The following is a 20,134-nucleotide window of genomic DNA, read 5'->3' on the forward strand; positions in this document are numbered from 1 at the left end:
ATGCTGATACTATCTATGGCTATATTCCTATCTATCCATTCATCAAATAACTCAATGCCAAATTTTATGTATATATATTCTACATGTCTCTTAACTCCCTTCTACAGAAAGCAGAAGGGTATTATTTACTGCTGCTGTTGCTGCTCCTGCTAAGTTGCTTCAGTCGTGTCCGACTCTGTGTGACCCCATAGACGGCAGCCCACCAGGCTCCCCCGTCCCTGGGATTCTCCAGGCAAGAATACTGGAGTGGGTTGCCATTTCCTTCTCCAATGCATGAAAGTGAAAAGTGCAAGTGAAGTCGCTCAGTCATGTCCAACTATTATTTACTGCAGAACTATTTAATTATGTAGTCTTCATTCACTGGCTACTTAGCTTCTCCTTGAACACGAATTGTAAGGCTTACAAAAAATCTCACTGCTTACAAAAGTGAGGTTTAACTATCCTTATGAACTCCTGCATGTGACTCATTCCTTGGGACTATTTCTTTGAGGATAAAAAAGAGAACCACTGGAGATTAGGGAATGGGAATCAGGAATGAATAATGTTATAGGTTTCTTGTCTTCTTAATGATATTAAATGTCTACAAAGACATTATAAAGAAAAATTATCATTTTAAAGATGAAGATAATGTAATGTATATTGAAAAAATATGTCTTCCATGACTTAAAAATTTGCACAAGACACTAATTTTAGTTACTAAATTATGGCAGAAATATCATGTAGCTACTTGTTACTTATACATCAATGTTGATTGTTTAAATGATTATTAAATTTAATTATTAATCAATGTTGATTGTTTAAATGATTATTAAATTTAATTAATAAATTAAATAATTATTATTGTATTAAATGATCATCCCAGAATTCCAAGAGAATTATTTGGGGCTTGATTCAGTATCAAAATGTCTCTCCAGCTGGACAGTCTGCTAAAACTAGAGATTTTTTCCCTCTGTTTTCCAACTGCACAGTTTCTTTCTGTTTGAAATCATAAGCCTGATTCTCCTCTGACTTTGTCACCGGTATCCCCACATAGCAATTGGTGAATAAGGGCACTGAAATGGTTTCACATCAAATCTGGGCTTCACTGAAGGAGCCTAGAAATATAGTTCTTGATAATAACCAACAGCCTGAGAAAGAAGTTATCTTGCTCCTTGGAAGAAAAGTTATGACCAAACTAGACAGCATATTAAAAAGCAGAGACATTAATTTGCCAACAAAGGTCCATTTAGTCAAAGCTATGGTTTTTCCAGTAGTCATGTATGGATGTGAGAGTTGAACCGTAAAGAGAGCTGAGCACTGAAGAATTGATGTTTTTTTTTTTGGAGAAGACTCTTGAGAGTCCCTTGGACTGTAAGGAGATCAAACCAGTCCATCCTAAAGGAAATCAGTCCGTAATATTCATTGGAAGAACTGACCCTGAAGCTGAAACTCCAGTACTTTGGCCACCTGATGTGAAGAACTGACTCAATGGAAAAGACCTTGATGCTGGGGAAGATTGAAGGCAGGAGGAGAAGGGGACGACAGAGGATGAGATGGTTGGATAGCATCACCAACTCTATGGATGTGAGTTTGAGTAGGCTCCAGGTGTTGGTGATGGACAAGGAAGCCTGGAGTGCTGCAGTCCATGGGGTCACAAAGAGTCGGATACGACTGAACTACTGAATTGAACTGAACTGAGCACCTTCTCCAGAGAAGGCAATGGCACCCCACTCCAGTACTCTTGCCTGGAAAATCCCATGGATGGAGGAGCCTGGTGGGTGTCCATGGGGTTGCTAAGAGTCGGACATGACTGAGCGACTTCACTTTCACTCTTCACTTTCATGCATTGGAGAAGGAAATGGCAACCCACTCCAGTGTTCTTGCCTTGAGAATCCCAGGGACGGGGAAGCCTGGTTGGGCTGCTGTCTGTGGGGTCGCACAGAGTCAGACATGACTGAAGTGACTTAGCAGCAGCAGCAGCAGAGCACCTTCTCAGGGAGAAGGTAATGGCACCCCACTCCAGTACTCTTGCCTAGAAAATCCCATGGATGGAGGTGCCTGGTAGGCTGCAGTCCATGGGGTCGCTGAGGGTCAGACATGACTGAGCGACTTCACTTTCACTTTTCACTTTCATGCATTGGAGAAGGAAATGGCAACCTACTCCAGTGTTCTTACCTGGAGAACCCCAGGGATGGGGGAGCCTGGTGGGCTGCCGTCCATGGGGTCGCACAGAGTCAGACACGACTGAAGCAACTTAGCAGCAGCAGCAGCAGAGCACCTTCTCATATGCCCTGAAGTGCCCTGCCTTCTTAGCATTATCCTGTTTTGCAAACTCATTTCTAACCTCTATGGAATGTTCTATGTTCTCTACTAATTGATTTTCTTACAGTTGACAAATAAAACTATATATATATATATATATATATATATATATGTAAGGAGTACAATGTGGTAATTTGATATACCTATGCATAATGAACCCTAATAGGGGTTCCTGGTGGGCTACAGTCCATGGGGTTGCAAAGAGTCAGACATGACTGAGTGACTAACACACACACACACACACACACACACATAATGAAATGATTACCACAATTAAATTAATTAAATTCTAGTTTTCATGATATACAGTAGATCCTCAAATATTATTCATTCTGCAACTAGCAGTTTGTATTCTTCCACCAACATCTTTCAATTTCACCCACCTTCCAGTCCCTGGCAACCACCATTCTGTTCTCTGTTTCTATGAGTTTGATTTTTTTTTTTTTACTACATAAGAATGATGCCATACAGCGTTCACCCTTTCCTGTCTGGCTAATTTCACTTAGCATAGTGACCTCCAGGTTACTCCATGTTTTCACAATTGGCAAAATTTCGTCCTTTCTAATGGCTTGAATACCTTTTTATTGAGTAATATTCCACATTTTTTTAATCCATGCATCAAAAACAGATTATTTCCAAATCTTGGCAATTGTGAATAATGCTGCAATGAACATGAAAGTGTATATATCTCTTCAAGATACTCATTTTGTTTCCTTTGATATATATATACAGAAATTGCTGAATTATATGATAGTTCTATTTTTTAAATATTTGAGAAACCTCCATACTGCTTTCCATATGGCTATACTAGTTTACTTTCTTGTCAACAGTATAAAATAGTTCCCTTTTCTTTATCCTCATCATTTATCATCTTTTGTATTTTGATAATTGCCATTTGAACAGGTGTGGGATGACATCTCATTGTGGTTTGGATTCATATTTCCCTGATGATCAGTGATGTTGAGAATTTTTTAATGTAACTGCTGGCCATTTGTACACCATCTTTGGAAAAATTTCTGTTTCGTTCCTTTGCTCATTTTTTTAATTGTTGAGATTGTTTATTTGCTATCAAGGTATGTGTGTTCCATACATATTTTAAATATTAACCCCTGATCAGTATAAGGTTTGCAAATATTTCCCCCATTTCCATAGGTTGCCTTTTTGTTTTGTTGACTGACTCCTTTGCTCTGCAGAAGCTCTCCAGGTTGACGTTGGTCCTGCTTGTTTATTTCGCCTTTGTTGCCTTGTGCTTTTAGTATCATGTCTAAAAAAATCACTAAGAAGACCACTATTAAGGAGCTTTTTCCATGTTTTCTTCAAGTAATTTCATGGTTACAGGTCTTCCAGTTAAGACTTTAATCCATTTCAAGTTAACTTTTCTGAGTTTTATAAGATAGGAATCCAATTTTCAATCTTTTGCATGTGAATATCCAATTTTCTGAACACCATTTATTGAAGAGATTATGCTATCCACATTGTGTGTTCTTGGCATCTGGGTTAAAATTTAATTGACTGAAAACACAGGGGTTTATTTCTAGGAACTATATCCTTTTCCATTAGTCTATGTGTCTGCTTTCATGCTATACCATATTTTTTATTACTCTAGCTTTGTGATATAGTTTGAATTAGGGAAGTGTAATGCCTCTAATTTTGTTATTTTGTCTCAAGATTATTTTGGCCAGTTGGGGGCCTTTTGTGGTTCTATGTGAAATTTATCATGTGTGTTCTTAAAACAATTCAGATTTAAAAATAATAATCTATAGTAAGGTGAGGTCTACATAATAAAGCAAAACAAAGTCAAAAAATAAACAAAAAATGGAAGTTAGAAAATGAGGCAGGAAATGTTCTTATTTACATAGAAACTTAAAATATGCTTATTTCAAGAGACACTATAAAGTTTAAATCAAATGAGAATGTGATAATATTTACAAATAATTTAAGAGAAGGGGTTGATATCAATAACATATTCATTTTCTATAGGTGAATGACACCAATGAATAGACCCCACATTAGGCAAAGAACACCCCAGCCAATTTAGAAATAGTAGATACCAATAACTATACGAAATGTATCCAACTCCTCTAATATTCATGAAAATACTAATTTTAAAATAATAGCATTTCCTCATTAGATTGGCAAAAGTTAGAAATATTGATAAATTCAATACTGGTAAAGGTAGATGGGGAAACAGTGGAAACAGTGTCAGACTTTATTTTTTTGGGCTCCAAAATCACTGCAGATGGTGACTGCAGCCATGAAATTAAAAGACGCTTACTCCTTGGAAGGAAAGTTATGACCAACCTAGATAGCATATTCAAAAGCAAAGACATTACTTTGCCAACAAAAGTCCGTCTAGTCAAGGCTATGGCTTTTCCTGTGGTCATGTATGGATGTGAGAGTTGGACTGTGAAGAAGGCTGAGAGCCGAAGAATTGATGCTTTTGAACTGCGGTGTTGGAGAAGACTCTTGAGAGTCCCTTGGACTGCAAGGAGATCCAACCAGTCCATTCTGAAGGAGATCAGCCCTGGGATTTCTTTGCAAGGAATGATGCTCAAGCTGAAACTCCAGTACTTTGGCCACCTCATGCGAAGAGTTGACTCATTAGAAAAGACTCTGATGCTGGGAGGGATTGGGGGCAAGAGGAGAAGGGGAGGACAGAGGATGAGATGGCTGGATGGCATCACTGACTCAATGGACGTGAGTCTGAGTGAACTCCAGGAGTTGGTGATGGACAGGGGGGCCTGGCGTGCAGCGATTCATGGGGTCGCAAAGAGTCGGACACGACTGAGTGACTGAACTGAACTGAACTGAAAGGTAAAATTATATTAATTATTTTATCCACCATTAGCAAGCACAAAATTAAATTTTTTGTTAAATATTTCACATCAGATCATTTAGTCACTCAGTCATGTCTGACTTGTTGAGACCCCATGGTCTACCAGGCTCCTCTGTCTATGGGAATTCTCCAGGCAAGAATACTAGAGTGGGTTGCCAGTTCCTTCTCCAGGGAATCTTCCCAACCCAGGAATCCAACCCATGTTTCCTACATTGCAGGCAGATTCTTTACCATGTGAGCCACTAGGGAAGCCTGCTAAATAATTAGGCATTATTTATTAAAGTTTAGGGGATTCCCAGATGGTGCTAGTGGTAAAGAATTCACCTGCCAATGCAGGAGACACAAGAGACATGGGTTTGACCATTGAAGTTTAAAATAATTATAGTTTGAAGGTTATCCACCTCACTTTCACACTCTACTCAGTTTATAAGAAAATTCTGTCTGCTCTACCCTTAAAATACATCCTCAGTACTCCAGTACTTACTAGTGTGTGCATGAGTAATTGCGTAACTTACTTCAGTCATGTCCAACTCTTTGTGACCCTATGGACTGTAGCCCACCAGGCTCCTCTGTCTATGGGATTCTCCAGGCAAGAATACTAGAGTGGGTTGCCATGCCCTTCTCCAGGGGATCTTCCTGACCCAGCATTGAACCTGCATCTCTTGGGTCTCCTGCATTGGCAGGTGGATTCTTTACCACTAGTGCCACTGGAGAAGCCCCAATACTTAATAATACCTAGTCCTAGTCCTACATATCATAACATCTAGGTTGAACTAACACAGTAGCCTCCTAAAAGTCCCCTACATCCAACCGGTCTCCCTTTAGTATGTTCTTCTCAGAGCAGTCAAATCAGAACCTGTCACCTCCACCCACTACACTACTTTGCCCTGCCTTCCCACGGATCTTAATCCCCCTTTAAAACTCTCCTACTTCTTTCTTTCACACTTAATTGTAAGATCTAATTGTCTTTGCCATGGAACACAGGATCTTACATGATCTTACAAGTTACCCTTTGTAATTTTCTGAATTCATCTTTTAACCACTCTCTTCTGCTTCCTCATTGAAGTTCAGCCTCACTCTTTTGCTGTGCCTCAAACCAGTTTCTTCACTCTAGTTTTTACATTTGCATTTACTTTTGTCTGAAATCTTTGTTTCTGTTCATGGCATGACTGTTTGCCACAAGTCACTGAATACTATACCTAAATATTGTTTCCTCAGACTTTTCCCACCATACTATCTGAAATAGAAATTCTGCACCCTGTCAGATGTGCTTTATTTGCCTTTCTTTTTAAAATTTTCACAGTAGTTACTACAACCTGCCATTATAGTCTGTGTTTATTTGCATGCATGTTTATTGACTGTCTCCTCTAATAGTATATAAAGTTTCAAGAGAGCACTTCTTTATCACTGCATCTTGAATACCTGCAATAATGCCTGGCACATACTAGACACTCAGTAAATATTGTTCACATAAAGAAAGAATATATGAATGGATAGCATTTAAGTATGCAAATCCACCACTGCTGCTGCTGCTAAGTCGCTTCAGTCGTGTCCGACTCTGTGTGACCCCGTAGACGGCAGCCCACCAGGCTCCCCTATCCCTGGGATTCTCCAGGCAAGAACACTGGAGTGGGTTGCCATTTCCTTCTCCAAAGCATGAAAGTGGAAAGTGAAAATTGAAAGTGAAGTCGCTCAGTCATGTCCAACTCCTAGCAACCCCATGGACTGCAGCCCACCAGGCCCCTCCATCCATGGGATTTTCCAGGCAAGAGTACTGGAGTGGGTTGACATTGCCTTCTCTGAACTCTCTTATTTAAAGAAGACAAGGTTACACAAAGCTATTCATACATCTATTTTATTAGCTATTTGGAAACAACAAACTTCAGAAAAAAATCCATGGATATAAAAGTTGAATCGTTGAATGTTCACGAGGCAACCAGTAAGGAAAAATGAGCTAGATTTTTATGTAGAAATCTGAACAGGTATCAATGATACATTGTTAACTAGAAAAAGCAGATAGCATACCTACCTCTTTAATTACATATATATTATCTATGCTGTCTATCATATCTGAGGTCTTTAAAAAATTGTGTAGTAACTACAAAAATGTTTAATTCTTTTTAGTCCAATATATCCCCGAAGTATTTTGTCATTGAATCCTTTTGTCTGAATATTGTATTAACTTCGTAAGGAACATGATTGAAAAGAGAGCAATGGCTATATGATTTTGTATTTCATTACAACATTATTTTCCATCTCTAGAATTCAAATTTAGAAGTACATACCAGAAAATAAAGGCTGCTGCTGCTGCTAAGTCGCTTCAGTCATGTCCAACTCTGTGCGACCCCATAGACAGCAGCCCACCAGGCTCCCCCGTCCCTGGGGTTCTCCAGGCAAGAACACTGAAGTGGGTTGCCATTTCCTTCTCCAACGCACGAAAGAGAAAAGTGAAAGTGAAGTCGCTCAGTCATGTCTGACTCTTAGCGACCCCATGGACTGCAGCCTTACAGGCTCCTCTGTCCATGGGATTTTCCAGGCAAAAGTACTGGAGTGGGGTGCCATTGCTTCTCCAGAAAGTAAAGGCAGTGAAATCTATATGTTGATATACTATTAAATATACATGTAATTTTCTCTTGTTATCATTGTGGAATGCTTTAGTTTTTATCCAAAGTTGGGCAGTTTCAACGTTATTACATATTCTTTCCAGAGAAATCAAAATAACAAGTGAAAAATATAATTAAAATGGACTAATTAGGTCACAGCATTTGATAGCTTCTGCTTACTTGACCCCTTTGCCTTTCTCATTCCTTTCTGTTAAACTTTTGGTCAGTATTTGGCAGCTAGCCTATCCACCAAACCCAGGAATTAAAATACACACAGTGGTCTTGTTTTTCTGAGGTATTTCAAAAGAACTGGCTTGCAAAGCTATAAGGACATTTCCCTACCAGAAAGTTTACATTTTCTTTAGAAAAGTTGACTTACCAAGAGTTTTTATGGAATGCACAAGATGTAAAAAGGAAATCTTATCATGGAAGATGACCACAGTTAAAATTCATTTTAAATGAACATGAGATATCATTTCACCTGCCAAGTAAGTAGTATTACCTTTTTAAATTAGAGCTAACTTAGTGATATTAGATTTAGGACTCTGAAAAATCAACCATGTTAGAATCAATCTCTTTTCCACCAGTCAAATAATTTGCTCAGTTCAAAATGGCATGCCGTTTCTTCTAAAAATGTGTTTATATTTTAACACATTTCCCCTGTAAAACTTTCTTGCTCCAACTTTATTGGTAGTCAACAATTCTAGAATATTTTTTGAATTTGATCATTCCTTGTATTTCTTTACAGATTATTCCATTTTAAACCCCTGTTTGATATAAATCAGATTTCTCATAACATGACAGACAAATGGTACTCATTAGTGGTAGAATTGGTATTTTTAGATCAACAGGAAAGTAGCAAGACTTAATCAATTAAATGCCAAAAAAAGTGGTTTTATGGCTCAAATCCTATATTTAGTAGGTAACAGCTCTGCTATAACAAGACTACTGCATCACACCCACAGTAACTCTGGTCACTTCTTTATTTGCTGGAGCTAAAAAATGGGATAAGGTTTTTGGTCTGGGAGAATGCCAATTGATTTCTAGAACATGGGCATAGGAGAACAGGTCTCATCCTGTCAGTGGCTTGTTTTCTTGGTTCTTTAACTAGACCACAAATTCCTAAGGATGAACAGCCTATTTCATTCATCTCTAAACTCAATCAGCAATGTGCCTGACTTAGTATGTGAGTTGATGAGTGAATTAATTGCTATTTAAGTTGATCTGAATTATTACAGTGCCTTGAAAATAAAGACTATGGTTTAGGAAGAAATGATAGCAATGTGTTGTGGTCCAAAATCAATGTTAATCATACCTTATTAAAACTACACGGCCCCCCTCAGTCCCATTTGAGTTTTAATGAGGTAAATATTCCTGTTATTTATAATGAATGTACTCTACTTCTGAATGTCTATGAATAGGAAAGAGTCTATGGCTATAGCTAAATAAAGCTAAGAAGCAAAAAAAAAAAAAGAATTGCTTATTTGATTTGTCAAAGGGCATCTTAATAACCAATCTATTTATTTTTTAGCTTAAACCCTCTCTATTTCTTTTGTTGATACTCCTGACCCAGCTTTTTGAGAAATCAGTGCTCCTTCAGAAAGTTGATCTTGTTAGAACTCTGTATTTTCTATCCTCCTAACATTCGAGGCCTGCCACTCTATCACTTAGCTTCCAAATAATTAGCATAACTTGGTATATTGAAAAGAGTCGGTCTGCACATCTCAGTACATACCACCAGGAGCATCTGGATGAGGAGAAAGGGGCAACGGTTGAGCACTGAGGCCTTATGAACTCTGTAAAAGTATATGCAGCCATCCTCTGGTGTTAGTGAGGAAATTGGTTCCAGCTCCCCACCACCACAAACTCCCATCCCAGATTCTAAACCCAGAGGATGCCAAAGCCCTTGTATAAATGGCGTGATAGAGGCAGCCCTGCATATCCACGTTTCCACAGGATCAAATTGTATACATGGTTGGTTGAATCTATTGCTGTGGAAGCTGTGAATATAGAAGGCTGATTGTATAAATGTTATATTTTTACCTTGGAAAGTGAGTCCATAGTTCTTTATTATCCATACAGTGAATCTTGGGACTGCCCCAAACTGGAAACATTTTTACCTTATTGTCTGTGCTGCCACTGTTACCTGATCCTAAAGTTCCTTAAAAAAAAAAAAAATCAACATATAGACAAATTCTAGGATCAAATACAATCTCTCATCTATGAAAATTTATCCACAGTTGTCTTTAAAATCTAAGATTTAGAACTAAGATCAGTTGTACTGATTACTACAGGGTGGTGCTGCTCCTAGGCTCACAGCATGTGTATGCTCCTATTTACCTTATTATACATATATCTTAGTCCATGGAGACTGCTATAGCAAAATGTTATGGACTGACTGGGCTTTGCAGGTGGCTCAATGGGTTAAGAATCTGCCTTCAATGCAGGAGACTCGAATTTGATCCCTGGGTTGGGAAGATCCCCTGGAGGAGGGCACATGAATGAAAAGACTGGCTGCCTTGAACAATAGACATTTATTTCTCACAGTTCTGAAGTCTGGGAAGTATAAGACTGAGGTGCCAAAAGTTTCACTATTTAGTGAAAACCCATTTCCTGGCCTTTTCTCAGTGTGTGCTTACAGAGAGAGAAAGAGAAAGAACTTTTGTATCCCCTTTTTCTTATAAAGGCACTAACTATCATGTGGGTCCCACTTTCATAACCTGATCTAAACCTAAATACCAATACTTCCCATAGACACTAAATCCAATACCATCATACTAGGGATTAGAGCTTCAAAAGTTTTAATTTTGAGGGCACACAAACATTTAACCCTTAGCAACATGCATTTAGACATACATACTCTCATTTAGACACACTCACATTTATATCTATATTTCTATATCTACTTCTCTATATTGATAACTATATATATACTGTCAGGAATCCAAATCCAATACCATAGAGTCCATTCCATGTTTGCAACTATTCTTTGACAGTAAGAAATCAAATTTACTTATTTGATCAACACTCTCCTACATATGGACCAGTCACCTGCTCCTACCTCTCTCATGGATATTCTCTTCTCATCCTATTCTGAATCCAGCACTTTATACTGGGTATCCCTGCCCACTGCCTTCTTACATGAACAGTCTGCTCACTCTGCTAGCCACCGACACCCTGCAACAGGCTACTCTTATTGCCACCCCATTTTGACACTCTCCTTACCCTGCTTTATCTGCCCTCCTAAACGGATTCTGTTTAACCTACTCAATATCTACTGTCCCAGGTAGAATCATTGCCATTGTCTTTATTCTGCTTTGGTTCTAACCTTGTGCCATGTTGTGGAGGTCCCCTCAGATTCACAAGGATGCCTGCTTTTCTCAGCCCATCTATTGGCTTTTGGCCTGATTTGTTCATGGAGAGAAGTCCAGGGAAGGGGATGACAGAAGAGATAGAGAAAGCAGAGGAGGAGAAGAAAAAGGAATGCCAATAGACTTTTATTTTTTTTTATCTATACAATATTTATTTATTTATTTTTGGCTGCACTCGTTGCTATGCACAGGCTTTCTCTAGTTGTGGTGAGTGGAGACTACTCTTCTTTGCAATGCTCACATTTCTCACTGTGGCGGCTTCTCTTACTGTGGAGCACAGGTTTTAGGCGCTCTGACTCCGTAGCTGTGGCTTTTGGACTTAGTTGGCCCATGGCATGTGGGATCTTCCTGGACCAGGGATTGAACCCATATCCGCTGCATTGCCAGGTTGATTCTTTTTTTTTTTTTTAATTTTATTTTTAAACTTTACAATATGGTATTAGTTTTGCCAAATATCAAAATGAATCCACCACAGGTATACCCGCGTTCCCCCTCCTGAACCCTCCGCCCTCCTCCCTCCCCGACTTTTAAATGCACATCAGCGTATGCTTATGAACAAAACAAAACTAAATAGTTATGCATTAGCTCTGACCACTTTAAAATTCCTAAATTATTATACACTGTTAGAATCAGTATGTCCCATTGAGTAATAGGGTCAGTAAACATTTTGTTATAGATTTAGAAGTTCAAAAACCACCAAGAAAAAGTACACACAAAGATTTTCAACATAATGTTCGTCTTTAAGTTCTATCTGGGTTCAATTTAAGAAGTTCTAAGCAATTATTTATATCATAAGCCAGCATTCAACAAGAACTTGTTGAAAATAGTTTATAGGGAAAGTATGTGGTCAGAAACAGAGATATTACCAGGCTTATCAAAGGATCAGGCTTGAGATTTAAAGTTGGTTGGAACAGTAATTAAGAATAGGGACTCTGCAGCCTAATGCTGTGGTTCAAGTCCTGGTGTAGACACTTACTTAACTGTATGATGGTAGACAAATTAACATTTCTGTCTTTCATTTCCATCCTCTATAAAATGGGAATCATAGCACTGACCACCTTATTGACTTGCTGTGAGGATTAAGTGAGATTATTTTTCTAATTGGCTGACATTTCTCACACATATTATTGTCTACATGTTTACTGTTACCTAGGGTAGAGATGGTGGCCACTTGTTAAAAGTCTGCTCATGTGAGACAGGGAAGGCAGCCTGTCAGCCTGAAATGAAATGCAATTTGATAGAAGAGGAAATTCCTTAGAAAGCTTGATCTATGAGTGTGGTTAAACAGAAATCTGGAAGCTAGGTCAGAAGGAAAACTGTATTATAAGGGAAAGTTTAAATGACATTACAGTTTTGAGACAGGCATTATGTCTATTCCTTGCAGTAAACAAATAACAAGACATGAGGGAGTTTTATAGTGGGTTTTCCAAGAGTAATGGAGATAAATATGTCCAGTACTGCACAATATTTGGCCCATATTAGCTAATGACGCATAACAAAGAGGTAGCAGTAATGGCGTCCACCCTCTCCCCACAAAAGGGCAGAGGATACTGAGCCATAACACAAAACTACACAAAATATATTAGACATTTGCTGATTTGGTACTTCTGTGCTATTTGCCTGTAGAAAAGAGTGAAGGAAAGCAGAATTTGCCATTCCAAAATATGTCTCTTTGACATAGGGATTATTTTGAGCTAATTATTTTTTTAGGAAACTGCAGACACTGGAGAAGCTCTAGAAAAGGAGTAGGAGTTACTCTTTCCTAAGAGACATTTACTTTTATGAAGGAAATAGCCATTTGTGAGATTGTCTCCCTTTCTGTGGGCTTCTCAAGGGGCTCAGCAATGAAGAATTCCCCTGCAATGCAGGAGACTTGCAGGAGACATAGGTTTACTCCCTGGGTCAGGAAGATCTCCTGGAGTTGGTAATGGCAACCGACTCCAGGATTCTTGCCTGGGAAACCTCATGGACCAAGGAGCCTGGTGGATTGCAGTCCGTTGCGTCACAGTCAGTCAGACAGGACTTAGTGACTCAACTACAACAGCAACAACTTCTTTTCTGTACCAGAAATAGATGGATGATGAAATCTCTAGAAACTCTTAGCAATGATGAAGGCACTGACTTAAATCTGCTTAACAATACCCTGATTCACTGTATTTTTCCTGGTAGCTTCCAACAACTGCCTCCCTCACCCCCATACATCTGTTATCTTTAGCTGGGTATGTTATATAGGGTGGTGGCTTGAGCCATTTCAAAGTGATTCCGTTTTCCTGGGTATCTCCCATGTATGCAGAAGCTATATGTATCATTAAACCTCTGTTTGTTTTTCTTTGTTAATATTTTTATTGCAGGGGCTGTCTCAGCCAAGAGCCTAGAAAGGGTAAAGTTCATTTTCTTACCCCAAAAGAGTAGTCAGACCAACTCCTCCATTTCCAAAGTATTAAAGCTTCATTGTAATTTATATGTTTTATTCTTTTGGGGTTAATGACTCTCTATTTCTAAGTCAAACAATATGAATCTGTAAAGGGTGCAGGTGGGTGACAAGTCTCCCAGTAGCATGGAAGTCTACAAGGTAGAGGCTGCTTACATTGTGAAACCTTTCAACTCCACCTTGATCTTCCATATACTTTTTTTTTTTTAACTTCAGGAGCCAGCCAGCATGTATTTGTTTGAGAATGATTAGTCACAGTGAAAGAAAACCTATCATCAAAACCGGGAACATGACTTAGGTTCTCAGGAGACAAAAAATATCTTACTCAATAAGTTGTCCTTTCTATTCATTTCTACTAGGATTCATGCTGTGATTTGCCAAGGGTCCCAATCACCATTATTCCCAATATGTAATAATGGTGTATCTGGCTGCAATCAGATCTCCTGAAAATAATCTCTACTTTCAAGGGGTAGAGTTAGCACCCAGGTTGTAATAAATCAAATGTAAAATGCTACTGGGAAAGTCATAAATTTTAGCAAATAAGAATTTAGCAGAGTGGATTGAATGTGTCTGTGTCTCAGAGAAAGAGGGAGCCAAATGAGGCAAACAGCATGGTTCCCACATGCTTCACTGCTTCCTAGTATCTTCAGAGGGTGAAAACACAGTCTCTTCCTTGAAAGTACTGGCAGTTACCCATCACAGAGTGGCACATCAACAAGTGGATCTTATTATACAGAAAAAAATATTGAAAATATAATTAGTGAGTATATTGTATTGTTTAGTCGCTCAGTCTTGTCCAAGTCTTTGTGACCCCATTGGCTATAGCCCACCAGGCTCCTCTGTTCGTTGGATTTCCCAGACAAGAATACTAGAGTGGGTTGCCACTTCCTACTCCAGGGAATCTTCCCAACCCAGAAATTGAACCCATGTCTCCTGCGTTGGCAGGCAGATTCTTTACCACTGTAACACCAGGGAAGCCCAACTGAGCATGTTGTAAGTACAGAAATGGGCCAATCTTTATTGCAACAGGAGCCCTTATATTGAAACTTATATCCATGTATTCAGAGGATTCACTCACAATTTGTTTTCTTTTTTTTTCAATACATCTTAAATTCTATTCTATACAATAGTAAAGTAAAAAGTTGCTCAGTCATGTCCAACTCTTTGCGACCCCGTGGACTATAGCCTACCAGGCTCCTCCGTCCATGGGATTCTCCAGGCAAGGATACTGGAGTGGGTTGCCATTTCCTTCTCCAGGAGAGAAGTTACTGCTGCTGTTAAATCACTTCAGTCGTGTCCGACTCTGTGCGACCCCGTAGACAGCAGCCCACCAGGCTCCCCCATCCCTGGGATTCTCCAGGCAAGAACACTGGAGTGTTTCCATTTCCTTCTCCATAAAATTACAATAAGTGCTTAGAATGTCCATCACCTGATAAGGTTTAACATAGCATTTGAATTATTACTTTTTATGAATAGATATATCAACAGTGTACTACATTTGCTTAAAGTTAAATATACTATATCATTTTGCTGCTGTGACATGAATTCATCAAATTTCAGTTATTTATTTCTGTTTATGTCTCATGGTTGGGGCTATGAATCAACTACTATAGGTCTCCTCTATGTGTCCTTTAATTCCAGAATTGAGGAGCAGTCCTTATTTGAAACAAAATATTCCTATAGCTTAGGGAAATGAGTAAGTGGATTGGTGGCAAACATAATGACTCTAAAAGTCTCTGCTCAGATGTGGTACATGTCCTGTCATACATTTCACTGTCTAAAACTTGGGTAAGCCCCAAACAATATCATGGAGACATAGACTCCTCAACAAACACAAGGCAAGTCATAAGGCAAAAGATTGGAATGGATGAGTCTCTTGCAAAAAAAAAGTTGGGAATAAATAATGCATAATATATACTCAACATATAGTCTTTAAATATCATTAGTGTTGGACTAACTAAAGTTGTCATTTCTCAATGTTCACAAATGGTCAAGCAGTTTGAATTAGTTTTCATGTTGTAATCAGACTATGGGAATGGAACAGAAAGAATCAGTTGGTTAAATTAACCAAATAGATTTTACAGTTAGAGACTTTTTCATATGTTAAAAAAATATATATGTATATATTAAGGTCTACCTTATAGGGTGGTTAAAAGAATTGAAATAAGAGAAATGAAATCCCAAAATATTTGATGCAGAGTATGATATATAGCAATAAATGTTATTTTCCATCTGATTTCTCACACAGAATCTAATGAATATTTCTAGTCTTCAAAATATTCAATATAAATTAGATATATAGTGTGTAGCAAATGAAATACTTGAATACATTTTATTGGGCTATAACAGTGGAGATAGTCTGAAATAGTATCACAAATTTTCAAAATTCATATATGCTATCTATTATTTTTTTCTTGCATAAGAATAACAATGAAAAATAAAAGAGAAATAGGGAGAACAGAAGTCTAAGGGCTAGGTTGAGTACTTTTCATGCCATATTATATAATTTAATGTTTTTTTTAATTGAAGAATTTAAGTTGCTGGGCAATAATTTTTTAAAATGCACTAAACCTAATACTATTGCTATTGAAAACTTGAATAAATGAGTACTGCAAAAATATTGAATTTAAACATATATATTTATTTCTGTATTTTTTTTCAGTCCTTTTTAAATTATTTGCTCAAAAGAAATTTCTAGCAAGATTTATTTAGGACATAGCATTTTTAAGTGTCTAAAACCAAAATGCTAAGATTTGTCCAATTATTTATATTATTAACTAAGTAGTGTACTTACTTTATCCCAAATGCCCCCTCAATTTTTCCAAACTTTTTTGGAAAATAATCAATATATAAAGATAAAAAAAAAGTATTCTGATCATGGAAGTAATAAATTAAATCAGTATGCAAAGGATTATATTATAGTACTGCATAAAGAACAGTGACCAAGACAGCCTTAATATTCCCATATGACTAAATTTTATAGACAGATTTCATCCTGACTACAGGCCCTTGACCAACCTTGTCCTCCAGCATTTACTTGCTACTCTAAATTCTTTCTCTACCCCTTTGAAGTGTAAATTTTTTTCCCCCAATGTCTTTGCCAGTTTTATAGGAGAGGAGTATCTTTCTCCAGGACCTGAAAGCCATCCCTTCAAAACGTAATCATCAAAAAAAGACAGAACCCCTTTCCTTGGTCTCTGTGGGATGATAGAAGCTTGACTTAGATGAAAGCCAGTTAGCAAACACTGATGGTTTATTCACATTGATCAACTCCCCTACCTAAAGTCCTGCAGTACTTCCCCACCAACTCATCCCTGTGCTTAAAATTCCTTCACGGTAAACAGTCTGTCCGCGATGCGGGAGACCTGGGTTTGATCCCTGGGTTGGAAAGATCCTTTGGAGAAGGAAATGGCAACCCACGTCAGTATTCTTGCCTGGAGAATTCCATGGACAGAGGAGCCTGGTGGGCTATAGTCTTGGGGTCATAAAGAGTCAGACATGATTGAGTGACCAAATTTTGCTTCGAAAGTGTTGAGACCAATCTCTCTCCCCTATTGCAATAATCTAGACTATATTTCAATAGTCATGAAAAAACCTTGTTTTATCCTATGTAGTTTTTCTTTGACAACAGAAATAATTCCTTCCTGGACTAGATTAAATACAGCCCTAATTAATGGCAGGAAAATACACTAGAATACTTTTTGAAGCTTTTAAACTCCTCATAGGGAAGTGACAAACTGAAATGACTTTTAAGATCACCAAAAATGTCAGATGATATCTGCTCCATACTAAAACAAAACAAAAGCACTTAACTTGTGGAGTCCTTATTAAAAAAAAAAAAAAAAATTTTTGAAAGTGACATCGTTTGCTTCAGAGTGACTCACATTTCATGAAGCAGCCAAAGAAAATTAAATTTACTTGAAGCCACCCAAACACTGTTTCACTGTATCAGTGTGTGGCAGAAATAATACTATGGCACATAAATCCATTTTCCATTTTAGAAAGACAAGGCTTCTGTAATGAGATGAAGTGCAGAGAGCAGCATTACCATATATTGTCATTGAAATATATTTCCCTGGTGGTTTTGCCCACAAAAGTATGAAATTGAGATGGAAAATAAAACAGGTAATACTGTAGACAGAAGGTTAGTGAGTATGCATTATCTAAAATGTGTGACTTGCTTAAACAAACAGTTGGTTTTCTGATTGATGGGAATTCAGATTAAATCTTTAGAAGTCCTAAATTTAAGGTGATGTAAGTCTGAAAGCATCAGAGATTCTTATCAGCTTTACTGTTCCAATCTACTGGCAAGATAAGATGCAATAAGTACATGAAGATAAGATGAGTATTGCTTTTGCTGGGAAAAAAATAAAAAGAACTAAAGAAAGATCATATAGTTCAGGGTAGTGGAGTAACAGGTGGACCAACCTATCTCATTTCTATAAGAAAATTGAAAATTCTGGGATGCTGTCTAAATTGGTTTGATACTGTTGAGGAACCATTAGAATTGGTGAGACATGATCAGTATGAACCTTATAGTTTGTTCTTTCTTCCAGGAAAGTCAAAACAATGTATATTTTATCCAAAGCCTAAATAAGTAAATAAAATTTTTTTCCAGATGTTTTTAAAAGATACACCATTTTTTATTGTTTCTTCAGCTTTTTGAAAATAAAAGATATCAAGTTTATGGTCCTAGTGAAGTGCTATTTTTAATGAAAAGATGAATTTTAGAAATTGAATAACTTTTTCAGTATCTTAGTACTGATTAACTAAAAAGGCAATTGTTTCTCTAAAAAAATCTATATATCAGCTATATATCTCTCCATTCATTTATCTATACATCTATCATATCTCAGTTAAATATCTATTATCTTCACATAGAAGATGAATACTTAGTAGCTGACATAGTGTCTGACACCTAACATATATACACACACACAACAAGAAATTACATTTCAACCTAAAATTTATTTTTTACTTTGTCATTTATTCTAGCCAAATACAAACATTTAGTATGTCTCAAAGAATATTGTTTTCATCTTCTAAAAAACTAGTAGGACAAAATTGAATGGAATATGCCAAGAGAACCATGAGCCATCCTGCAGAAGCAAAGCTGGGGTATCTCTTGCTGTTAGCTATGAGTTCATGGACTGGGTAGACTTTCTCTTGGAAAACATTTACAACAGGTCTTAGATCACCCACTTTCATTAGAAAAATAACATTGTTTTGATAGCTTATGGTGAACGATGTTGGATTCATGATCTCTGAAGAAGAAGATTTAGCTTTGGGACCAGAGACCAAGCTTGACCACTCAGGGCTCTTTTGTGGCAGAAGTTTATTTACAGTGAAAAGAGACAGAGAAAGCTTCTGACTCAGATATCAGAAGGGGGTGAAGAGTGCCCCAGTCTTAGCAAAAGAGCTATATACTTTTTTAATTGGTTATTACAGTAAATCAAAAGAATGTCTCAAGATTGTAAAGATCTTACCAGACCCACTCCCCTAGTTTACACTTTAAGATAACAGAATTAGTCAGAAGGTTTTCAAGAAGGAGAAACTGTCCTCATGCAGGATACATTGTTGTTATACAATCCTTAGTACAGAGTTTAAGCTGAGTTATTTTGTTGTATAATCATCAGTTCTGGGCTTAAAGAAAAAGTTTTCTGTGACTAAGACTAAGGAATGTAGAGAAAAAAAAAAAAAAGTTTGTCCTTTTTTCCTCCTTGAGAATTCCAGACCCTATCTCCTCTTCCAGAACCTCCTCAGGGACCCAGGACTTCCTTATCAACCTACCTAGGAATTGACTCTCACAGTTTCTGACAAAGAAAAGAATACAAGAATATTATGTGGGCTTCCCTGATGGTTCAGACTCTAAAAATCTGCCAGGAATGCAGGAAACACAGGTTTGACTCTGGGTCAGTAAGACCCCCTGAAGGAGGGAATGGCTACCCACTCCAGTATTCTTACCTAGAGAATTCCATGGACAGGGGAGCTTGGCGGGCTACAGTCCATGGAGTCTCAAAGAGTCAGACAGGACTGACTGACTAACACTTTGACTTCATTTAGTCTTTATATCTTCATGAGAACTGAAGATGAACATCTTTAGGTACTCTAAATAAGAAAGAAACGTGATTAATGTATCATTTTTATTTTAAAAAATTAAGTATATTATCTTAAAGGAATGAGGCAATATTCAGATTATTTCTGTAAAACATGACCATTAATAAATATCTCTTCTTTTTTTTCAATTGGTCTTTACACAAAGGTCATATCTCCTTGGACTTTATGCAAGAGGGCTAAGATTTAACTTTTCTTAGAGTAATTACTAAGTTGTTAAGTGAAAAACACTTAAAGTAGAAAATAACAGAACTATGTTTTTAAAACCAAAACAAAAGCTGTTGTTGTTCAGTTGCTCAGTTGTTTCCAACTCTTTGTGACCCCATGGATACAGCATGCCAGGCTTCCCTGTCCATTACCAACTCCCGGACATTGCTCAAATTCATGCCCATCAGGTCAGTGATGCCATCCAACCATCTCATCCTCTGTCATCCCCTTCTCTCGCCTTCAATCTTTCCCAGCATCAGGCTCTTTTCCA

The sequence above is a fragment of the Bos indicus x Bos taurus genome, chromosome 11, assembly GCF_003369695.1.
Source record: "Bos indicus x Bos taurus breed Angus x Brahman F1 hybrid chromosome 11, Bos_hybrid_MaternalHap_v2.0, whole genome shotgun sequence".
Taxonomy (NCBI): domain Eukaryota; kingdom Metazoa; phylum Chordata; class Mammalia; order Artiodactyla; family Bovidae; genus Bos; species Bos indicus x Bos taurus.